The following is a 26,445-nucleotide window of genomic DNA, read 5'->3' on the forward strand; positions in this document are numbered from 1 at the left end:
TGGCTATCCCATTTTGTATGGCAATACAAGGGAATGCTCCATCAAAATTTGTTAATTATTGAGTCTTTTTAAATTTGATTATTCAAGTAGAGGTGTAGAGATATCTCATTGCGATTTTAGTTAGCATTTTCTAATAAATAATAACACTGAGATACTAATGTCATGGTGAGTAATTGTCAATCAAATATCTATTATTGTTGAACTATAGCAATTCTGTTGGCAAATTTTATGAAATTAAAGAGAGAAAAGTAGACATGTGAAAATATGCTCATCATATGTTATATAATTAGGAAATTATATATTAAAACAGCAAATTCCCTTCATTCCCAGGTTTTTTTATTTATTCTGTACTGTTACAAAACATAAACATTATATATTTTTTTGTTGTTCTTTGTGATATATGGATACATATAGTGTAATTTTTAATCAAGTTAAACATATCTAGCTCCTCAAACATTTATCATTTCTTTATGGTTTAAGAACATTCAAATTCCTTTCTCCTACCTCCATGAAATATACAGTACATTTTTATTATGTATAATCAGTCAGCCTTCTGTACAATAGAACACCAGGACCTCCTACTCCTGAGTATCCACTGATCAACCTCTATCCAAGATCCCTCCTTCTATTTTACCCTTGACTTTAGCATCATTATTTTTTGATAACCATCATTTTCTTCACAAATTCTACAAAATCCACTTTTTCATATTCCACATGACTAATACTGTGAGGTAATTGTTTTATTCTGCTGGCTTATTTCACTTAGCATAATGACCTCTAGTTCCACCCATGTTGCCATGAATAACAGGCTTCCATTTTATTTACAGCATAATAGTACTGCATTGTGTATGTGTGCAATATTTACCTTATCCATCAATAATTGCCGAACGCTTAAGTTGTTCCCATTTCTTACCTATTGTGAATAGTGCTGCAAAGAACATAGCAGTGTAAATGTCTCTCTGACATGATTGATTTCATTTCCTTTGGATGTTTACCTAGTAGTGGCATTGCTGTATCTTATAGTATCTCTGCTTTCAGTTTTTTGAAAAACTTCTGTATTCTTTTCCATGATAGAGGAAAATTTATAAGGGTTCCCTTTTTTCCACATCTTCTCCAGCACTTGTTACCTTTAGACTTTTTGATAATAGCCATTCTGCTGGGTTGAGACAATAAACCAGTGTGGCTTTGATTTGCATTTCTCTGTTAGTGAAGTCAAGTCTTTTTTATACACATGTTAGCTATTTGTATGTCTTTTTTTTTAAGAAATGTCATTTTAGGTCCATCGTTAATTTCTTCATTGGTGTGCTTGTTTCTGTTTTGCTTTGGTCTGAGGTGTTTTCAAGTTCTTGTATATTTTTGGAATCCACCTCTTGTAGAATTTGGAATGCTTTCTCCCATAGTGTGCATTGTCTCCTTGTTCTGTTGATCATTTCATTTGCTGAGCAAAATGGTGTTATTTTGATGTAGTTTGATTTCTCTCTGTTTTGCTTTTGTTTGATTTGGGTGTTTTGTTCAAAAAATTTTTGCCAGTTTTAGTCTCCTGAAAGATTTCCCCTACATTTTCATGTATAAGTTTTACAGATTTACATCTCACGTGTAAATACTTAGTCCATTTTTAATTGATTTTTGTCACTGGTAGGAGATAGGTATTTAGTTTTATTTCTCTGAATGTGGATATCTAACCTTGATTCTATGTCTGTCTGCCTTCATTCCCAGGTTTCAAGGCTGCAGTTTGGTTACCCCAATGATCTCATGGAACTAAGGATTTTGGATTTTCGGATTGCTCATCTTTATTCTTATTGTGAGGATAGTAGTAGTAAAATATTATATGTGGCATCAGAAAATGGAAATATGGGAAATATGAATAGTACACAAAACCTAAGACTTGTCAAGTTAACAAAGAAGGAAATATAGGTGACCTTGAATTTGGCTGTTAGTTTTTATATGCATCAAAAGCAGGACTAATGAAAAAAAATGATGGCAGACACAATTGAAAGAATATTAAATAAATAAATAAATAAACAACTCTGTGGAAAAAAAAATACTATTAAGAGAAAAAGAAATTACAATCCATGAACTGGAAGTGTGTCCAAAAGTCATGTTTGAAAATGGACTTGTGACTAAAGTGTGCAAGTAACTCTTTAAAATTATCAATAAGGAAAGGGAGGGTCAGATGCGGCGGAAAAAGAAAACTGAATAGATCCCTTACTCAAGAAGACATGAAGAGAGAAAAGTAGACATGTGAAAATATGCTCATCATATGTTATATAATTAGGAAATTATATATCAAAACAACAAAATCCCATGACAATTCAATTAGAATGGACCAAATCCCAAACCATGACAATATAAATAGAGAGACTAGAGGAAAAGTACTTTAAATCACTGTAGATCAGAATTTAAAATGATATAATCACTTTGAAAGAAAGATGTGGAACTTTTTAAACAAATTTAAACATACTTTAACCATATGATCTAACAGTTGCACTCTGGATATTTTTCCAAAGAGATGAAAACTGAAAATTTATGTCTATAAAAAAAAAAAAACATGCATTATTTTTTATAGTAGGTTTTTTTATGATTACCAAAGCTGAAAACCATTGAGATATTCTTTAATCTATCTTATATTTACCTATCTATCTATATACCAATATATGTTTACATTTAAAATATCTATGTAATTTATATCATATATAATATATAAATACTATACATATATAAATACTATGCACACAAGTATACATGCACATGCCTGCTCATGGATATATTGATCAAAGAAAAGGTGCCAAGAATAAGTTAAGAATATTGACATCTATGTGAAAATTTTTATCCTTGTCATTTAAAATTTCTGTGAGATTCTCACTATACACCTTGACTTTAAAGATTTCATACCTAAAGTGCGAATATTATTGTTAATGTTTAAGTCAATTCTTACTTTCTTAACTGTTCATAACTATTTTTTTTTTGTCACTTCACTCACATGTAACAATTTATTCACTTATAATCAAATTTGAATTAGTGATACTATAATTAAGTTAGGGACATTTTCCCTCAAAGCATTCATCAATTAACATAGCATGCTCTTCAAACTCTCTTCTATTCATACTTATAGCATTGTTTAATTTTCTAGCACATTTGTCAGGTCATATGGTAATTTTGGCATTTCCAACATGCGAGTATCTGTTGTTTTTATCTAAGAAAGACTGACCTATTCCATGTGAGTTTTATGTGGAAATAAAACTTAATGTTCATGCCTTGAAGATCCCTGGCAGCTACATCACTTTGATTAAAGTAATAACTCAGGTTTTATGCCAGTTGGATACACAAAACTCTTGACTTCACTTTCATTGTGACTGCACTGCAATGAAGACAGATTGTTCAAACTACTTTGATTAAAAGTTCCGATCAGGGTTGCATAATGGTTTGGCCACTGTGAATGTGAAATAGGCTAAGTGAATTATGGCACATGAACTCAATCAGCTTCATCTTGTTTATATCCAGGCTCCTCTCCAACTCATCAAGGTCATTTTGAATTTTAATCCAGCTTTTAAATGTGCTAATTGTCCTACTAAATTGGTGTCATCAGCAAATTTAATAAAGATACACTCCAGTTCATCACCCCAATCATTAATTTTAAAAATGTTTAATAGTAGCAGACTAAATAATGACCCCTGAAAAAATACACGTAGCACTTAAAGTTTCAAAAGATGATACTGTATCATCAATTTCCTGACAACTTGATGTTTTCCTTTGGTTAAACAAATGATACTTTTAAAAAAATTGTAGATCATGGTTATCTATGTGTAAATGGTACTGTCAGATATTTTAACATTAGAACTTAAAAGTAGAAAATGTACCCATAGTATTTCTTGCTGAAATTTGGACTAATACAGTCAATTTTTGTAGGAATTTCAGTTTGTGTATACATTAATTCATTTACTCTAGTTTTCAAAAACTTGTTCAAACACAACTATTTGAAAAATTATGGGTAATACATTTCATTTCAGTTTGAATTTACAAAATCATGATCTTAAATAAACCAAATACAGTATTGAATATCATTCATTTTTCAGGAATGCTAGAATGGAGTTTATGTGTACCACTGAACTGCAGCATCCTGTGCTGAGCTCCAGTGACTACCAGAAGGTGCACACCACCTTCCCATACTTGGCTGTGTAATAATATGGATATGGTGGTGATATAATGCCAATGTGTCATCCATATGCCGTCTCTAATGCTGATGCATTGTCTCTAGTGAACTTTGATGCTAATGTGTCCACAGGTGGCCTGTGATACTAGTACAATGTCCATAGATGACCTTGAGCACTAATATAACAGCTGCCAAATGGTCTTTAATGTTAATATAATGTCCACACTGTGGCCTCTAATGCAAATACAATATCCATACTGAAGCTTCTAACACTAGTTTAATAGCTTCCTTGTTCACTTTGAGATTAATATAATGTCCACACTTTGGCCACTAATACTAATATAATAACCACATAGTGACCTGTAGTACTTGTGTAATATTCATGTAGTAGCATCTAACACTAATATAACATGTACTCTTGGCCTTTCATATTATATAATATTATATCCATATTGTGGTATATAAAATTAATGTAATACCTGCCTGTGGACCTGAATACTAACATGATATCCATACTATAGTACTATAAACTAATGTAACTGCTAGAATATGGCTATAGTATTAATATAATATTCATACTGTGACCTCTAAATATATTATTATGGATCTCCTGTGGTCTTTAATATTAATATAGTATCCAAACTACAGAATCTAAACTAATACAATACCTTCTCTATGGCTTTGATATTGATGAAATATTCATATTTTAGCAAATAAAAATAATTTAGTAACTTATCCTGGTTTTAGTAGTACTTTGTTATCAATATGAAGCAAGTTAAATTAATACTATAGCTTCCCTTAGGCCTTTAATGTTAATATAATATTCACATTATAGCATCCAAATTTAAGAAAAGAGATGTTTTGTAGACATTTGTACTAAAATATCAATTTGTTTACAGGACTGTGCTCTTCAGTTCTAGCATCAAATTAAATTAGCATCAAAACCCAATAAAATAGCTGCATTGTGGCCTTTCATACTGAGATGTTATCCAAATTATGGCACATAAAAATGACATCATAGCTGCCCTATGGACTTTATACTCATATGAAATCCACAATACAGCATCAAAAACATATAAGCTTGCTGCCTTGTGGCCCTCAATACTGATATAATATCCATATTATAGCTTTAAAAATGGATAATGTGGCTGCCTTGTGGTCTTTTGTACTGTACATAACAAAATCCATGTTATATACCTGTGGTATTTAGTTATTAATGTTATATTAATGGTATAGTATCATGAAATAACTTGATATGTATAGTGTGGCCTTTAATGCAAATATGTTAAGTATGATAGCATTTATTTTTTTTATTTTTTAATATTGTAGTTGTAGATGGACAAAATACCTTTATTTTTATTTTTTAGTCAATTTTTTTTAAAGAGAGAGAGAGAATTTTTTTAATATTTATTTTTTAGTTTTTGGCAGACACAACATCTTTGTTGTGGACCAGTGGCTGAAGCATGTGCAAAGAATCAGTACCAACCACCTTTTTCCTTTTTTAAAATGTGCTGCAAACTTATTCCTAGGGAGCAGATATTTTAACACATATTTGGTATATATGTTCTAAAATTCTATTTTTAAAACATAATTATTCCATATTTATTCTTTCATAGATTGAAAAGCAAAGAAATCCTTATATACAAATGAACAATTTTGTGTTTATATTGGAGTTCATCATTTTATTTATAAATTAAGAATTAATGAATGTTTTTAAAGGTACAGAATGCCTTTGACTCCATTCAAGATTTATTTCACCAAGAGGATTTCTATGGAGAATAATTTTAAAAGACATCAAAAGGATTCAGAGGCTGAAATGAAGAGAAATAGGAAAGGTATCAATAGACAAGGAATACTGCTCTACTTCCTCAAGTATGTTGGCCCTGAGTTGATTCTCTTCACAATGTGGTGACTAAATACTATTCCACTGTGTCAACACTGTCACACTTCCTCTTCAGCCACCCATGGTTGTGCCCCTGAAACTCTAAAACAGAGACCTGGAAGACAAAAAGCATCTTTATAATGCTGACATTCCCTATTGTGTGTTAAAAATTGCATAGAGACACGTTTTTTTTTTTCTTTTTAATTCTTTTTCCTTTATGGCATGGCTTGGCTCTTTATTTGGAATCTTAATAAAGATTCACCTTCTTGGTGCCCAACCTTTCATCTCTAGGCCAGTTGCACACACACACAAAAAAAATCACTAAATTATGGCTCTAGTCTTGCTGTTCCTGAGTCTCCTCTTGTGATTATTCAAGGTATTGTTTTTCCAATACTTCCTGAGAATTTGTTTCATAAAAATTTCTGGAAATAAAATGGAACTATATTTTGAATGTCATCTGCCCATCTATTCTGACATTATTTGCTCCCTATATCACAGTCATCCTGTGGTGTTCTCACTCTGCAGCATTCTAAGGAAGGCTCCAGTTGAAGACTTTGGTTGACATTACTCCTTCTGAACAAGAGTAGCATCCAATGTTCTGCACACCTATTTACATTGATTGATGATACAAAGCCAATTAGTGCAGGGATTTGAAGGAATTTTAGGCTATAGTAGCTGCCTATCTCTTATCTCTAGTTTAGAGCTTCTGGAGATAACATGGGTCTGTAACTGAATTTGTTTGAATTAAGTGTCTATTAAGAATTCTCCAAAGACAGCATGTAAAAAATTCATATATTTTGAGTGTGTATAATGTACTGCCTTTATTTTCTTTAACAAATTTAAAATTCTTTTCTCTGTCCATATTTTCTCCTAAGCCCAATAAAATAGTTGGTTGTCACTCTTGTTGTTTTAAATATGTACATAGAAATAATAACAATCAAACACTTGCAAATCACTAGGAACACACTGGTCCTTCATGCAGTAATTTTTTACCTATCTGGGCACTGCTCCACTTATGGAATAGATTACATGTGGGAGATACATGAATTTGACTCCCTGACTCACTGGGTGATTTTTTTTTTCTTTTTGACTGTTATTTGTTAACTAATATTCAGGAAAAAAAAAACTACTCAATTTACCTCATTTTCTCTGTTTAAGTGACCCAACTTTGATTGTTCTACAGCATTGATTTATTCTCGAGGAGCCAACTTTCTCATTCTTCTGGGAATATACAATCTTAGTTCAGTGATCTATGTGGTAGCAATTGACTAACAATAAGTACTAAGCCTCCTAGAACTAACAATAAGTACTAAGACTCCCAGCAGTAACTATAAATCCAACACACTGAAGAGCTGTGAATAAGCAGCATTTACTTCACATGCTTTATAGATGCTACACTACTAAATCTTAGAGAGATGGGTATCTTACTTTTAAAAATTCATAAAGATCCTAGGATGCACCAAACTCAAGCTGCTGAGTAACAGACTTTAAATATGACCTCAGAGAACACAGACCAGCCTCCAGAAAACCAAAGAGGTTTCATCAAGGCAGCAGGGTTTGACATATTCACAAAATGGATGTCTTCAAAGAAAGAAGATATAAAACTCATAACAGAATTTTACAGGCTAGACTAAAAATAAATAATCAGGCATCCACAGAATTACCTGGAGTCCTGAAAGAACTATACAACACTAACTCTGTTCTCTAATTACCAAGTATCCAGAACACTAATTGCATTCAGTCTGAGAGAGAATCTCATGGAATAATCACCTTCAAATAACTAAGCCATTCTGTGAGCAATATTTTCTGAGATAAAACACAAGAGAGGCAACACTGCCCCTCATAGTGCATGAACACTGCATAACAAGGGCCTTATCAGAAGGTCTTTATTACTCAGTTTCTCAAATGAGGCTGGGAAGAAACTTCAGACCACTCACAGCTTTCAGAAAAGAGGAGCAACTATTGCCCTTGCTATTTGTCCCCAGGCAAAAGCATTTTTGCTCTTTCCAGGCTGTGACCTTCGTGCTGTGGATACAGGAGTCTCATGAATCTACAGCTGCTTCCTGAAAGCTCCTGGGAAGTAAAGTCTGCAATGGCTGATGACTTACCAAGGTGAGCTGAAAGTCTTGATTTCCTGCAGTGGAAAACCAGCTCCTGTTGGCAGTGCTCCACCTGGTTAATTACAGCCTGGAGTTGGTCCCTGTAAGCCATGTAATTGAAAATCACAGGCTCTGGGCTTTCTCCCATGAGAGATTTTGACTCAGGTGGGAGCCATTATGCTGCACTCAAGTTCATTCAGAGTCTTGTGGGCAGAAAGGGGTGGGGAGGGAGGAAGTAGAACATGACTAGGCTGAAATGAATATAAACATCACAGGCATCTCTATCCTAATTAAGGTTTTTTAATCATCAGATCTCTTTGAGATTAAGATCAACATAACTGGAATTCTTAAGATATCAATATTAAAATTTGAAATTTACATTACCATATATTTGCAGTAATTATCTTTGGTGAAATCTCTTTGACAATTTAATCACCATTACAAAAGGGTCCATTTCTGAATTTCTGTAATCTAATACCCCAAATTATGAATATTTATCTCTTTAATAATCATAGTCCTTTATGAAGTGAGTATCTTTTTCTGGAATATTCAAATATATGGATAACAGATACATCTAAGGAACAAAAAGGCTATATGATCATGAAACACAATATAAAGTAATTATGTTGAGGTGCTGAATTAATCTCAGGGTCTTGTGGATACTAGGAAAATGTTCTACCACTGAGCTACTGCTCCAGCCCTAAAATAAATTTTTTTTTGACTAAAACTGACCAAAAATCTATCAGCAACTCATTCTGTGGCCAACACTAAAATACACGAGACATTTGAATATCTAATATATCTATTCCTGGTAATAACCATAGGGACACAAACATCAGCTGCAAAATTCTGACAGATTTCTGTTATATTACCTATATATTTCCTGTTTCTTAATTTAAAAAATTACAAAAAATTAAAATGCCTTCCAAAACGTTTACAGAAGAAAAAACTTTTGACTTCTCTCACTTTCCCCCCAATTCATCTTATATCATAAACCTATAAAAGCTTACACAGTATAAAGGGCCTATATTTCAGCAGTATAAAGGAGTCTTGAAGTTGCCTTAACTCTTGTCTATAATACCAAGTCACATGACCACCTCTGTATAATGTGAACTTGGTAAAAATGATGAGTTTTTCTCCATATAGAAACATTCCAAGTTACTGAAGACACAAAATAGCTGTGCAGAGTTTGTGCTGCTATATGAACAAATACAATGCTATCACTTTTACATGAACAAGATTAAAACACCGAAACAATATTGCAAGGATCCCTCTGGTAAGTCCCCACAGGACACTGCCCCTGATGTGGAGGCCCAATGCCTGGCTCATGTTCCATACCATGTAGCAAGGGACAAATCTTTCAGCAACACTGCTGTTTACACAGGCCTAAAATGCAGCAAATACAGTCAGAAATCCAAGAACTCCAATGGCCAGGGCAAAGAACTTTGGCTCAAAGCCTGTGAAGAGCAAGGTTACAAAATATCCAAAAACTAGCAAGAACTGGAATAAACTGAACTTAGCAGGACTAATGTCCATTTTATATTCAATTTGCATTAGAAAATTGAATATAAAATTATCTCACTCTCTCTCTCTTGGCTAAAGGAGGCTGTGAGCATTCTCATAGCCACTTGAATTCCATAGTTACTTTTTTCCCCTTTAGTCATATTTTTACTGGGCAATTTGTATTAAGTGAGCTAGGCATTTAGTTTCTGTGATTACCTACCCCACCTGCAGAAGGATTTACCAGTGTAAAAGAAAATAGGGAGAAGACTGTGTGAGGCTTAGGAGCTCATCAATTACAATGCCATACTGTCATTTAGTTGCATGGTTTTTGACATATAAAAAAATGATGTGCCGAAACATATCATATAGACTAGTGGTCAGTGCGATAATTTATGATCTTGCATGGTTAAAATGTAAAAATACCTTCGTACAGAAGAGGAGAAGACTGATAATAATCTCTCAAACTATTCTTCTGAAAAAAATCATAATTCAAATGATTGCCCTTTCTAGTGATATTATTTAAAAGACCCCAAGTAAGACACACCATTTCCACAACACATTACTTTCACAAATCTCAAAAAAAATATTACCTATCAGAGAACTTTGAGATCACATAATTTGTTCTTAGTTTTCAAGGATGAGCAAACAGACCAAATAATTAAAGAGAAAAACACCTTGGAACAACAAATAGCTGCTCTGTAATCTGAATAGCAAATTAAGACTGAAGAAATTAATTGTAACTGTGAACAAATTTTTAAAGGATTTTTGAACTATCCTTAAATCCCACCACATGAAAACATGTTCCTCCAACTCACTGGAGCCCCTTTCTGGTGGCTCCTAATCCACCCTCTAAAGTTCAGGCAAATAAACTTACAGCTAATTTAACTTGACGGTTTGGTTTGATTAAGCCAGATACAAACAACAACACTGATGATGTATCACACAACATCCATTGGTTTCTTTTTTTTTTTAAAACTTTTTTTTTAAAGAGAGAGTGAGAGAGGAGAGAGAGAGAGAATTTTTAATATTTATTTTTTAGTTCTCGGCAGACACATCTTTGTTGGTATGTGGTGCTGAGGATCGAACCCAGGCCGCACGCTTGCAAGGCGAGCGCGCTACCGCTTGAGCCACATTCCCAGCCCCATTGGTTTCTGTTTATTCTGCTAAAGTATGTCTGCTTTCCTATTTTTGAAACTTTCTACACTGAGTAATAAACCTTCAAGTTATGTAAGGAACATTTACAGGAAAAAAAAAGTGGCTTGATGACAAAGAAACATGTTTATTTTTTGCATTCAGATAAACATACATTCAAAGCATACCTGCTATGCTCATGTCCACCTACCCCAAAATAAAGAAGAAATATTTCATTAAAAAAATAGGATGTCTTTACAACTGATGGATCTGTCAATCTTGGAAATTGATTCTGTCACTTTGGGAATTGATTCAAGAAAAAGTATATAAGAAAAGAAGCCCAATATATTTCTACACATTACCTCTTTGGAGATGAAGCCACCTGCCTACATTTCCTCTGATGGGGAAGGTGTGTACAAGTTTAGAGAAGGCTAGGACAGCAGTGTGTTCAGATGATGTAACTTGTCATATTCTATCTTAAGATGAAGAACTGGTCAAAAACTTGCGTTCAGAATCATTAATAGAGACTCAATAATAAAATCACTAGTAGCTATCCTGCATCTACAAGGAAAAGTTGGTTCCAGTATTGTTCCTCTGAGAAATACAGCCCCACACCACCTTTTTCAGAAGTTCTTCCACTATGTTCCTATTCAGAGAGAAACACAGGCTAGAGATAGATGCTATCCTTTATTCAGCTCAACTCTTACTCTACAGGTGAGAAAATGGAGGCCTAGAAAAATTTACTTGCCCAACTTAACAAAATAATTCAACTCCACCACATAATTCTGGGCAACCTAGGGCTAGTCACTGAGCTTTCTGAATTAGTAAAGATGTTCAAAGATGGCAGAGGTCTGAGGACTTCTTAGGTACCTTCTCCAACTAAGCCCTATCCTATATTTCATATGACAAAAACCCAGGAGGAAATAGAAAATAGAACTAGATCATGTACATTCATGTGCACATAAAGTCACTGGTCAACCAATTCCTGTCTCTGCCCTAAATCTCAGAGCTACTGGGCCCCACCACATTGTCCATTTATTAAATCCAAGAATGATTTGGTATCTGTGCCTTACTGAGTTGAAGGGCATCAGCTCTTAGTGATAGCTTTCAGGCTCTAAGTGATAGCCTTCAGATCCCAGCTCGGACCCCAGAACCCTGGGAAAGCACAGGGGTGGCACCTGTCATGTCCCCACACATGGGGTCCTTCTAAATTAGTATTTATATTAGGGCCATTCAAGGACTGCCCTTCTTGTCATAGTTCTGAAGTCTTAAGATTTTCCATGATTTACCTGAATATTTTCAGCACAAGTAGATGCTATGAGATGCACCTAGATATCCCTATCACTCATCAGCTCTCTCCTGCAAAAGCTTTCTGTTCAGTACAGCCTCATTTCATGGACATTCAAAGGTTAGTCATTTCACTTTGAAAAAAATTATGAGGGTCTGTTCATTCATACATGTGATTGTCTACTTTTACACTTAGAAGGATTTCTGCTTTCTTGAGACAGTCTCTTATGTGCTTGATCTCTTTCCAGGCCTGTCATATCCCAAATTCTCAGTTAACATCAGATGGTATTATTATTAGTGTCACCCTTTGAATTTCAACTTTCCATATGGCATTATAGCAAAACCATTTGTTGATAGAGAGCACTGTGTATACACTTATAAAATTAGATATGGACAGAACACCATGTCTTTGTCAATAGAAAAGTATGGCTTATTGTCTATAATCTTAGAAAAGAAAAAATATGAATTTCTCTGAGCCTCAGTTTCCATGTTTAGTAAATGAAGGGACTGGGTCAAGAGGCACCTAAAGATCCAAAGTTATCATTCTAGACATGTTATACTATTAAGGCAACCTAGCCAGGTTCTGAGCATTTGTACTTTGTTGTTCAACAGTCTCATTTCATGGTAAGGCTGTGGCATTTTTTTTTTTGTTGTTGTTGAAAGAAAGAACAGCAAAACAAAATTGCAACTCTATCAGGGCAGTAAAGAGTAGTAATAATAGGAATACCAAATTATAGCTAACTTATAATTACCTTAGTATCACCTAGAGTTGATCTTTTTCTGAACATTATCTCAGAATGTGCAGTGTCAAATTCTGCAGAGGTTAAAGTACCTGTTTCTATACCACTAGGGTAATACAGAAACAGCTTCCCAAAGAAGGGTTGATCCTTTTGGGTTGGTGAAAGAATTTTGAGGGGCTGGGGATGTGGCTCAAGCAGTAGTGCGCTCGCCTGGCATGTGTGCAGCACTGGGTTCAATCCTCAGCACCACATACAAATCAAGATGTTCTGTCAGCCGAAAACTAGGAATTAAATATTAGGGGCTGGGGATGTGGCTCAAGCGGGTGTGCACGGGGCACTGGGTTCGATCCTCAGCACCACATAAAAAATAAAATAAAGATGATGGGTCCACCGAAAACTGAAAAAATAAATATTAAAAAAAATTAAAAAATAAAATAAAATAAAAATTAAATATTAAAAATCTCTCTCTCTCTCTCTCTCTCTCTCTCTCTCTCTCTATCTTTAAAAAAAAGAATTTTGAGGAGGAGAGGAACACACAGATACAGTTACAGAGGAATGGACAAGAGCTGTACGTTCAGAGAGGCAATGGCTCAAACCAATTAAGTTAGGGTAGTTGTCATCCACTAGACTTGATAATTTAGTCCTTCTGAGCTCCTGTACTTGTAGAAGCAGATGTCAAATAGGAAGAGTGAAGAATTTTTGTACAACATATATTTATTGCTCTCTACCACACAATTATTTTATAACTGGTTCTTTAGGTATTACTTACTCATTGTTGCACATGAATACATGGTTACATGAAGTATGTATGATTTAGAAATATTTATTATCTTCCAGAAAATTCATGTGCTTATGTGAATCTAAATAAGACACCCAGAGTAGAGTGGCAGTTTCTGGGCTTGAGCAAGGGGGAAATGGAGAGATGTTGGTCAAAGGGTACAAAGTTTCAGATATGAAGAATAAATTAGCTCTGATAATGTAATATGCAGTATGATGACTATAATAACAGCACTGTAGTGTTTAGGTGCTATTTACTAAGAGAGTAAATCTCAATTGTCTCACCAAAGAAAAGAAAGAATGAAATAAAGAATTATAAAAGGCATAAGGTGATAACTATGCTAACTGCTTAACAAGGGCAAGCATTTCACCATGTTTACACATTTCAAAATGTCTGGTTGTATATTTTAAGTACATATCACTTTATTTGTCAGTTATACCTCAATAAATCCAGAGAATAAAATAAAATATTTTAGAAAGATTCAAAAGAAAGTAAAGAGGACATTTTCATAAATCTAGAAAGTGAATAGAGGGCTCAGAATGAAGTTCAGCTGTAAAGCATTTGCCTAGCACATGTGAAGTCGCAAGCTCTATCTCCATTCCATCACTATAGAAAAAAAAATAGTAAAGATTCTCTGAAGTCTTTCACATTTATTGATGTAATAAAATTCTTTTATCCATTTTCCTTTTAGACTAATAAGCAAAGATATCAGTTATTATTTTACAAGGAAAGAACATTTGCCGAAAATAAGGACACAATCTTTTGAACACCACATTTTTTTATTTAAAGAAATAATGGTGGGCTGGGGATGTGGCTCAAGCAATAGCGTGCTCACCTGGCATTCACGTGGGACTGAGTTTGATCCTCAGCACCACATACAAATAAAATAAAGATGTTGTGTCCACCGAAAAACTAAAAAATAAACATTAAAAAATTCTCTCTCTTAAAAAAAAAGAAATAGTGGTTATAAACTTCCTAAATCTGGGGGATAAAATAAATATTGAAATTCAAAAAATTCAATGTGTCATGATATCATGAATCCAAGAAATACAAACAAAAACAGATTGCAATCAACATGTCAACTCTCAGAGGTAAAGAAATAACTTTAAAAGGAGAACATCAAATACAAGGTAATATTTAAAGGAATATCAGTGGATTATTAACCAAAGTGCTCACAGTGTTGGCATCAAAACAACAGTAACAGAAGTAAACTTTCTAACCAATAATAAAATACCCACCAAAACTGTCCTTCAACACCACATTTTAACTGTTTTCCAACATTTTCTTAATATTTATTGGCCATTACATTACAATCACAATGCACATTTAACAAGCATGTCAACTAAGTAAATGCTTGACTTTCTTAATTTTGGTTTTGCACACACCAAACACTCATTGGAATTTAACTACTACAGAAGAGCTTAACATACCTGTCACAAGAGCTGGTCCCAGAGGGCCACTTCCATCTGAATCAATGTAGTAGAGGCCTGAAGAATTTCTGCTGTGCTTGTAGGCTTCAGATGACCACTTGTACAGGGCTACAAAGAAGACACAGTGTTACAGAGGGCTTTGAGAAAATGGGCCCCTCCATGTTGCTCATGGAGTGGAACTTTTCTCCCACAAGACTCATCCTGCATCATTCTTGGTCACGTCTTCTCTAGGACAGTGTCCTTTCATCTCAATTATGCAGCAGGATGATTCAGAGGCACAGAGTGAAAGATTTGGGGATATCACTGATCAAAATCCTACACATCCTTATTTTCAAAATCAAGCAAATTAGACTTATTCTAGTCTAGTCCAAGGATCTCAAGTGTTTTGGCTTAACCTGCCTAAATACTGTTTTTATCTACTGATGATTGATTTTTTTTTACACTTTACTCAGTAATTACACCTTTTGCTTACTTAAAACAATTTATATGTTAAAACAAATTTTCCAATGAGTTGAACTGTACACATCAGTGACTCTTCATGCCATTTTAAGTTCATTTTAAAAAGATACTTTCTTAAATGCTTTGCAAATGATTATCAAAAAATGAAATTAAAAATATTTTTGTCTTTTTCATTTTAATTTATCCTGATTCACAACCAATAAATCTTTGTTATGTACAAGGCAAGTGATTAAAATCTCCAGATGGTGAACCTAATTAATATTTAGCATAATTTTAAATGAATAGTCAACCTATGCCATTTCCTGTGTGGGTCACACATTACCTTGATGGGAAAACACTTTGGAAAACCTCAAATGCAGGCCATAGCTGCCAGGAAAGAAATGCAAAAGCATCAGATGAGGTGTCCACACAGACAGACTTGGGCAGTGGTTATGCAAGTGACATCAAGACAAGAGATTCTAGTAGGACTGAGGATACAAACTTAGGCCATTCCACAGTGACTGCTCTCCCTGTCTCTCTGTATGTATAGGCAGATGTGTATATATACACATATAAACATATATCCACACACACACATAGTATGTATTTATATAGTACTGTGTATTTATATATGCATAAATATATGTATCTGCATATATTATATATGTACACATATATAACATATATATATATATATAGTTTAACATTATATATTCCCCTCATTTCAAATAGTTAAGAATGACCCAGGGATGTGTATAGAAATTTCTTTTCTCTCATCTCACAGAATAAGGAGGACAAAGGAATGATCCAATGTGTCAAATCAGAGAACTCCAAATCAAGAGTCCAACTAATACCATCTCCAACTGATGGAAGTACAGAAAACATGGATCCTTCCCCATCATGCTTGAATTTTGGCCACTTACATTCTATGAATAAACAAACATGCTAATAACCACCTAGGACAATAGCCCAGAGTGATGCATGCACACATTTGGGCTGGGGTTCAAATTGCCTATAAGAACAAAGGGAGAGGAAGGATGATTGGGAAAAATTAATCTAAACGAGAATTTATGTATGCATTAATTTTATACTTGGAACTCCAATCCCTGTCCTGTACTCCACCAAAAAATAATGGCCCCAGGATCACTTGGTTTTGATTTGGCATTATCCAACTTTATTTTGGTGTACCATTAGAAGAATCACAATAAAACTGAATCAGTTAACAAACCAAATCATGGGCCATAGAGTGAAGATCCTTTACATTTATCAGTCAAGTTTTCATTTTTCCTCAGTATTACATGGATTTATGTTTAGATCAGCTACTGATAACAAACACATTTAGTAGGTATCTGCTTTGTCTAAAACACTTTTCTACTGTGATGGGAGAGCCTGTGAGTAAAAGAAACCATCTCAGTTCTAACTCTGCGACTGTGGCCATATCCTTAGCCCAAAGTTTCCGAGATCAGATGTCCAGTCCCTTTTTTTTTATTTTTTTTATTTTTTTTATTTTATTTTTTTTTAAAGATAGAGTGAGAGAGGGAGAGAGAGAGAGAGGGAGGGAGGGAGGGAGAGAGAGAGAGAGAGAGAGAGAGAGAGAGAGAGAGAGAGAATTTTTAATATTTATTTTTTAGTTCTCGGTGGACACAACATCTTTGTTGGTATGTGGTGCTGAGAATCGAACCCGGGCCGCACGCATGCCAGGCGAGTGCGCTACCGCTTGAGCCACATCCCCAGCCCCCAGTCCCTTTTTTTTTTAAATTTTTTTTATTGGTTGTTCACAACATTACAAAGCTCTTGACATATCATATTTCATACATTAGAGTGAAGTGGGTTATGAACCCCCAATTTTACCCCAAATGCAGATTGCAGAATCACGTCAGTTACACATCCACAATTTTACATAATGCCCTATTAGTAATTGTTGTATTCTGCTACCTTTCCTATCCCCTACTATCCCCCCTCCCCTCCCCTCCCATCTTCTCTCTCTACCCCATCTACTGTAATTCATTTCTCTCCTTGTTTATTTTCCCATTCCCCTCACAACCTCTTATATGTAATTTTGTATATCAATGAGGGTCTCTTTTAAGTGAGGATTTCCTTAGCAAATTCTTACCTAGAAAAGTAAAAGTAAGTGGACATACAAATGGAACTTATCACTGGATATGTAGTGGGGTGAGTCACCTTCTTTTGCTTCTCTGTGGAACTCCCACATTTGGAAACCCAGGGGTCTCATTCCAAACTGACACTAGATCCCTGGGATTCAGTTCATACAAAGTTCTGCATTACATCTCACAGTTTATATGGGAATAGAATTCATTCACATGGAATAGTTGGGTTTCTCCCCCCAGTTCTGGGTATTAAACCCAGGGCCTTATACATACTAGAAAACTGTTCCACCACTAAGCTATATCCCCAGTCCTGTATAGTTTTTATTTTGAGACAGGATCTCACTAAGTTGCTGTGGCTCTTGTTCAGTTGCCAAGGCTGGCCTTGAACTTAGTGTCATCTTGTCTTATTCTCTCACAGGTATGTACTAATGCACCAGGTCCGTGGAAGGGTTTTTAATGGTACAATGGTGGTATTCCCCCAGCAGGAGAAACTGAAGGAGGCAGTCTTGAAATGTCATGCTCCTCCTCTAAAGACCAAAGAAGAAGGGAAGTGCTGTAGAGACAGGACTCCAAACATCAGGAGTGACACACAAATTTAAAACAAAGAAATAAACAAAAATTCTAAAACAAACAGAATAAAAGTTAATAATTAGAAATCATGAGTATTTCAGGGGCTCGGTCATATGCTTCTAGAAGCTAATAATTAGTGGTCAATAAAGTTTTGTTAGCTTGAAAACTGATAGAATAATTCTTGAGGAAGAAGATGGGTGGCAGTTAACATCCCTGGCTCCAGGTTCAGATCTATGAGTCACTGTCAATCTCTTCAGCCTCCTTCCTCCCTCATGTGCAAAGTGTAAGTAATAATGACTTTACCTCCTATGCTTGTTTTGAGGATTCAAGGAGTTAAAATATGCAGAGGACTAAAACTGGGAAGGCATATGGTAAATTCTGCAGATGTGTTAATTCTTTCCATCTCCTTCACCATCAAACAAGAGCAATACTGGACAGGACCTGAAAGTTTCCCTGTTTTCTCTTCATCATTGAGAACTACTGCCACATTTGCACCCTATCTGGTACTTCTGAGGTGTTCCTCATTCAACTTCATGTTGACATCCTGGCCACACCTTGTCTTTGGAAGACAAGAACTGAGAGCTATATGTGTGCTCAGATTGAGGAATAGAACAAGATATCTCACTGTGTGTTCTGGTTGCAGTTTATTTATTTTTAACTTCCCGTTATATTTTATTTTACCACACTTATTTTCCATTTGCTGGTTCTTTTTTTAAACTTTTTTCTCCCTATGCTGTTGTATTTGATACTATTAATTTTTAAAGCTACTTTAATATCATTGGGAAATAAAATTGATCAAATTAAACCAGCCAAAAATGAGTCTGTGAAAAACTATTGCTTCTTATTTTCTGGTACATAGGTGCACAGACACAAACACATATGCACCAAATAATGAATGGGACATCAGAATAGAAAGGAGAGGCAGGGGGTAGTGGAACTTACAGGACTGGCAGGTGGTTCCCACATAGCAAATGTGAGTGTAGGTGCAAGAGTAAGTGTCCCAAGACTGGGAACATTTACCCCCATGTTCACAGTAGTTGGGCAAATACCTAAAGAAGTATAGACACACTTCTGTTTCCATATTCAGTCAAAATAAAATGTCCATCTCACACTAATATAGTAAAGGAAAAGATGAAGGATAACAGTCAACAGAAACATTTCAACAGGACCAAATACTGTGGAGTCTATTCTCAAAGTCAACTAACTTTCAACCACAAGTCAGTAAGTGCAGTACATGCTACTAGTTCTCATGCATTTGTGACAGGTACATTTTCAATGCTTCTCTTTATCAGAAAAAAAGTTTTGCTTCTCACAAAATCATAAGATTGATTTCATACATGACCAGGATATAAACTGCTTACAATGACCATAGGCAGATACACATTTCCACTCCATCCTTTCACACCCTTGTGATGTGACACTGCAGATCTTTCCAAACACAGGCACAGACTACATCTCGGCCTTGAATCTGAGTTGAGCATGTGACCAACTTTTGCCAAAGGACATTTTAACAACAGCACAATATTTAGTAATCAGGCACAAAAAAGGACAGTTCTCTTTTGTAAACCTCAAATATGTTTCTGGTATGTATGAAGAATGAAGTTTTTTTTTGCCTAAAAGCACAATAATGTAAATCAAGAATCAATACATAGGACAGAGTCAAACTATAAAGCTTCCTCTCAGCAAAGGAAACAACCAATAATCTGAAGAGAAAGCCTACAGAGTGGGAGAAAGTCTTTGCCACACACATGAGATAGAGCACTAATCTCCAGGATATATAAAGATATATAAAGAACTCAACACCAAAAAAATAAATAAATAACCCAATAATAAATGGGCTAAGGAGCTGATATACAGTCAATCAACAAATATATGAAAAAATGTTCAACATCTCTAGTAACTAGAGAAATGCAAATCAAAACTCCTCTATGATTTCATCTCACTCTAGTCAGAATGGCAGTTATCAAGAATACAAATAAGTGTCAGTGAGGATATGGGGAAAAGGTACACTCATATATTGCTGGTGGGACTGACTGCAAATGGAGATTCCTTAGAAAATTTGGAATGAAACCACCATTTAACCCAGCTACCCCACTCCTTGGTTACAGTTTTATAAGGATAGAAACAGAAGTTATTTATCTTTTATTTTTCATGTTTTGGGGCAAGGGTTAGGGATTGAACTCAGGGGCACTCAACCACTGAGCCACATCCCAGCCTTATTTTTTATTATTTTTATTTAGAGTTATGCTCTCATTGAGTTGCTTAGTACCTTACTTTTGCTGAAGTTGGCTTTGAATTCATGTCCTCCTACCTCAACCTCCCAAGTTGCTAGGATTATAGGCATGCACCACCATGCCCAGCCAGATGTCATTTAATAGCCCAGTGGAGAGATAATCTCCAAATAAAATATGGTCTTACTTCCTGTTGAAGTTCAATTTACATCTAATTATCATATTTTAGTATTCCTTGTCCAATGAGCACATAAAGTCCTACAAATGATCTTCAAACCAGCTTTCTCCTTTCTGCTTGTCTCTCACTAGTGACTTGGTTTGGGGGACTCATAATTCTCTTATGTAGGTCATATTTCTAATGTGACCCCCCAAAATCATAGATCCTGCTCTAGAGAGTTAGAAGAGCTAAAACAAGAATAAGAGTATTTAGGTTAGATGCTTAAAATATATTTGATGATATTAACTCTGAAATAGAATTCAGAAAGAAACTGTGTAACCCTAGAGCTAGGAGAAGAACTCTAAATGGAAAAAAAATTCTTATTGTCTTTCCATGTAATGCTTCTAACTTAAAAATGTGGTAAAAAATTTGTATTCAGTCTTATTTTTCATCTATATCAAATTTAAGCATCAAATACCAGGAGAGATTTATCTTCATTTTGTTTAAGGGGAGAAAATAGTATATATTACATTGTAGAAGTTTAAAAGCCATTCAACCTGGATGGAAGTGTAGTTCAGTACAGAGCACTCGCTTGGCATGTGCAAGGCCCTGGGTTCACAGTCTACAGTGCCACCCTCCCAAAACAAAAAAAAAAGTGTTTAATAATAGTGATGGCCAACAAAAAAGATATATATATATATATATATATATATATATATATATATATATATACATACATACACACACACACAGATATATAAATATGTGTGTATACACATACACAAATGCATGCGCGCGCACACACACATGGTAACCTGTATCCATGAGAAAACAACAGTTCCAGCTAATATTGCATACAGATTGTAATGCTAAATGAACCAAGATTTAGGCAAAACACTGACTGAATTAGTGCCTTCAGTTTAGTTCACAAGGGAACTCACCATGCTGGTGGTCAAGAACTTTTGGTTTATAAAAGGAAAAAGAAAATTTATTTTCACTCCCAGATTTTCAAACCAATAAGCAAGACATTCTTTCCATATTCAACATTCATGGAGTGACATTCCCTTGTTCAAGTTGAGTTCAAATTGTCATTAATGCTCAAATGAAAAATTATCCCCAATGTTCAAAGATATTATACTCTACAGGTATAGGAGGTTGCATCTAAAACAAGTAGCCTTCATCTGAGGTACTTGCTCTGACAGAAGAGGAAGAAATATATCTTAAATTATAGGTATTCCTCAAATTACAATGATTTTACCTCCCAGTAAACCCATCATAAGTTGAAAATATCACAGTTGAAAGTTTGTTTAACAAACCTAATTTATCTACAGAACATTATAACTTACCCTCACCTAAGTTAAGCGTGCTCAGAACACGTACCTTAGCCTTTAGTATAAAACCCATTTTATAATAAAGCATTGAATATCTCATTTAATTTATCAAATGCCTGTATCCAAAAAACCCACTGAACTCACAGAACACTGCAAGGTGTTAGTGTAGGTTGTTTCCCCTGTGATCACAGGGCTGACTAGGAGACAAAGCTGGCTTCTGCTGCCTAGTACTAAGACAGCATTTGCAATAAACCTGCATGGCAAGGAGAAGATCAAAATTAAAATTTCAAAGTATGATTTCTACCAAATGTATGCGGTTTTTGCATCATCATAAAGCTGAAAAAATCATAAGTCAAACTATTCTAAGTACCAGACTGTCTGTATTTTGATAATCCTTGAGTATGTAGGTTTGAAAGACAGGTAAAAGAGACACATCTATTTTTCTCAAGACTACCCAGGATTAGGCTAATGTCTTCTAGTGTTTCAAGTTTACTTCTGGTTACCAACCCTCAACTTCAGATAGGAGTCACATTTTAAATTCTGTGACAACCATACTTTCATGTAGACAGACTTATGTCATGCTGACTCACCACATGCAACCTAGAACTTCTTATTTAAAAGGAAACAGAATCTATAGTTAGTTCTAGTGGGATTATAAATATCTCATTGATTCATTTTATAAATTTATTTCAAAGATGACTGCTTTCAGACTTATGAGTAAGGACACTGATGACCATACAGAGTTCTCACCTGCTGTGATGGCTCTCACTGGATGGCCAGGTGGGCACAGGCTCAGCTTGAGTTTCCCATCAGTAAGAACAAGGACAAGAGCCCCAATGTAGAAACTGACTTGTCAGCAATAGCCCTGCTCTGTTCCACCTTCGAAATTGGAAACTGATGACTACTGAATCCTCTCTAGAGGTGTGCAGCCAAATAACTCCTGGAGCTCAGAAAAGTCACAGGGACTATTTGAGGATGTGAACAGGAGAACAACACATTTCCCTGCAAATACAGTAAAGGAGGATATTAGGAAAGTGTAGTGGTAAAAAACCTTTTGGTTAAGAAATTCCACTCCTGAAAATTCCCATCAAAATAAAAGCCTCAGTATCTGCAAACACATATGCAAATATTTGTACTGGGAAAAAGTAGAGATAAGGTAATTACCTTCAGTAGGAAAAAGAAGAAAATAATGGTGCACTTTCATAGTGGAATGTTACATAGCCACTATACAATAGAACCATACTTGGTAACTCAAAAAAAAAAAATTCCCACAATGTGTTATTGAGTCAGAAAATGCAGAAAAGCATATTTGTAAATACTGCCAAATTCAGATAGATGAGTATTCATAAACATGTACATGAATATGAGCCTGTGACAGATCTTCATGAGATTTGATTATGCTAGATGCAATAAGGTAGGCAAACTAGTCCAGTAACATGACAGTGTTGGGAGGAAACACAGCTCCGCAGGGAGAAGGCAGAAGGAAAGCAAAGAAAGCCAAGCAGAAAGAAAAACTGGGAGGTGACCTCAGAGAAATGGTATGAGAAGCTTTGGCCTTTCCTTCCCTCTTGGACACACAGATTCAAAGAAACACGGATCAAGCCTCTTTGTGAAAAATGAAGAATCCTATTTTGTGAGAAGCATAAAAATAGCCACATTGAAACTGGTAGCAAAACCCATGAAACCCTAACAACATAAGTCCTTTCCCAGCACAGTGTCAGAGGATCACTAGGAAACTGCAGCATCAACTTCTTCCTGAGGAGGGAAGGGTGGGTCTGAACTGTACATCCAAATCCAATTTTCTGACTTTCCTAAGGGCTACCCAAGGGTAACCCTTGGGTACTTTACTTCTTGCATGAATCTGACCTAACAGAAAGGAACCCTGGGTGAGAGTCTCTGAGAACAAAAAGAACAGTGTGAAGGATATCTATTAAGCAAGTATGCCCTTTAACCTCCCCAAGGCTCAGTGCAGAGTTCACTGCTGAAACCCCCAAATCCCAGGTTCCTCATGGGGAGGGAAAGGGATGGACTGCGTGTCCAACATTCCAAATTTTTCAGGGACTGAATTCTACCCAAGGGACTGGTTCCTTTTCACCTACCTTGAAGCAAGTGAGAAGCTGGCATGCTGTGGACATCTTGGAGACACTGAGAACAAAGATGGTAGCAAGTATGCACCTGCCTCAGCCCCTCAACTTCAGTAGAACTGAAAAGCAAGCAGATGGAAACCACCAAATTCCAGTTCCTGAGGAGGAAAAGGATTGGACTGTATGTATAAGTTCTCAACTTTTTCAGGGGCTGCCGAAAGACTGGCTTCTGTCTTGTTTGTCTTAGAGCACTGATGGGACCTGGAACATTCTAGATACCTGAGACACAGGGGGGAAAAGGTGGCAATTTGGACTATCAAGTAAGTAATTATCATATCCTGTCTTTGTTGTTCAATAAAGGGGGTAAAGAAATAAACAAATATCAGTTTTTCCCTGCAAGGGAAGAGCTGGATCAAGCATGCAATGTTCCAGCATTTTCAGAAGCTATCTGAGGGACTGACTTTATCTCACCTATCTAAGAGCACTGATGGGACAAGACATATTCTAGATACATGAGGGTCACTGAGAATAAAGGCAAAGTTTGGACTACTATGCAGTCATCTTCCACCCTCTCCTGGCTCAGCACAAAACAATCAATGAGAATCCCAGAGCCTGGCTCATCTCTGCAATGAAGAGAGAAGAAAGAAAAATATGCCATACATTCAGAACTGGCTTCAGTCTCACTGTTTTCAGAGTGTGAATGAGACCTGGTATAATCTAGATGTCTGTGTGCCTCTGAGACCTCAAAAGAGTCCAGGGGTCCTGCTGCACCAGAAAACCAGTGGTACCACAGACGGAAACCAGAAGCAGCAGAAGATTGTGAATTCATGAAGGAAAGAAATAAAGAAATGCAAACATAAAAATAACTTCCTTGAGGGGGGATAGTAGGGGATAGGAAAGGTAGCAGAATACAACAATTACTAATAGGGCATTATGTAAAATTGTGGATGTGTAACCGACATGATTCTGCAATCTGCATTTGGGGTAAAATTGGGGGTTCATAACCCACTTCAATCTAATGTATGAAATACGATATGTCAAGAGCTTTGTAATGTTGTGAACAACCAATAAAAAAATAGAAAAAAAATAACTTCCTTAACTGGGAATTTATACAACTAAATCCAGCAAAGACACATACATAGAGAGTTTGAAAGGTCCCTGGCAGGTCTTCCTACTGAGGGTCTTGTTCTATATAAATCCTGTTTATGAAGACTGCAAAAGGTGGTTGCTTTTTCTAATGTGCAGGTACTAACACTAAGAGACAAGGAAAATGAACAAATAAGAAAACATGTCTCTCCAAAAGGAACAAGATGAAACTACAAGACCCCAATTTTACTGACACATAATATATAAATTACCTGGCAAAGTATTCAAAATTAACTTGGAAAAATGCATAAAGAAAATGAAAATTTTAGCAAAGATACATATGAGCTAAAAGAAGTCTAGACTCTAAAGAAAACAGTAACTCCATTGAAAAATTCAATAGAGAAATTTAGTCTGCATCAAAACATCATACTAGATCAAGCTGAAGAATCACTGAATTTGAAGACAGGTCATTTGAAATTACCCAGTCAATTGCATAAAAAGAAAAAAAAAAGTGAAAAAGAATGATGAAAGCTTGGTGACTACACCATTGAGTAGACCAATATATACAATGAATGTCCAAGAAGGAAAAGACAGACCCAAAAACTTACTCAAAGAAATAATGGGGAAAAAATCTTCTGAAATTTTTTAAAAAAAGGAACAACTAGACTTATGAAATCCAAAGAAATCTAAATAAGATGAACCCAAAGAATTCCACATTGAGAGAAATTACAATTGAATTGTGAAAAGTCAGACACAAAGAGAACCATGAGAGCATTCAGCGAAAAGTGACATATCACATACAAGGAAACTTCCCTGTGATAGTCAATGGATGTCTCAACAGAAACTTTGCACACAAAAGGGCAGTGGAACATTTTCAAAATGCAGAAAGGTAAAAAGCAACAACCAAGAATATAATATCTGACAAAACTGTCCTTTAAAGTTGAATAAGACATAAAGATTCCCAAACGAAGTTGAAGAAGTCTATCATTACAAGACCAGTCTTACAAGAAATGTTAAAAGAAAATTCTTCAAGTTAAAACAAACCAAAGCTTAATAGCACCATCAATGCATATGTAAGTATAAAACTTTCTATTGAAGGTAAATGCATAGATAAATGCAGAATAATATAACATTGTAACAGTACTGTGGCAATTGCTGTTCAATTCTAGTACAAAAGTTAAAGACAAAAGTCTTAAAAACAACTGTATAAAATATGTTCATGGCTACACAAAACAAAATGATATAAATTATGATGTTAATAATATAAAGTCCATGGAAAGGATTAATCATGTGGTTTTTAAATGCAATTGAGGTTTTTTATTAGCTTGAAGTAGACTGTTATAACTATATAATATTTTAGGTAAGTCTGAGTGTAATCACAATAAAGATATGGAAAAGAAAGAGAAATCAAAGCATATCACTATAAAAAATCAATAAAAT

The 26,445-nt window shown here is 35.2% G+C and overlaps 1 long non-coding RNA gene across 3 annotated transcripts in view; it reads right to left on the reverse strand.

Moving 5' to 3' along the window:
- LOC308651730 overlaps positions 1–26,445 on the reverse strand; it is a 42,027-nt gene that overhangs the window by 15,340 nt on the left and 242 nt on the right. The window contains exons 1-5 of one of the 3 annotated variants that reach the window (XR_014022656.1): positions 23,935–24,056; positions 23,000–23,085; positions 22,586–22,837; positions 15,001–15,108; positions 14,070–14,176 (exon numbers count right to left, since the gene is read on the reverse strand). This is a non-coding gene — a long non-coding RNA (uncharacterized lncRNA). Of the gene's footprint in view, positions 1–14,069; positions 14,177–15,000; positions 15,109–22,585; positions 22,838–22,999; positions 23,086–23,934; positions 24,057–26,445 lie in introns of those variants that run through there. The other 2 variants (XR_014022655.1, XR_014022654.1) reach the window with 2 other exon arrangements.

The sequence above is a fragment of the Spermophilus citellus genome, assembly GCF_964194105.1.
Source record: "Spermophilus citellus genome assembly, chromosome: 1".
Classification (NCBI taxonomy): domain Eukaryota; kingdom Metazoa; phylum Chordata; class Mammalia; order Rodentia; family Sciuridae; genus Spermophilus; species Spermophilus citellus.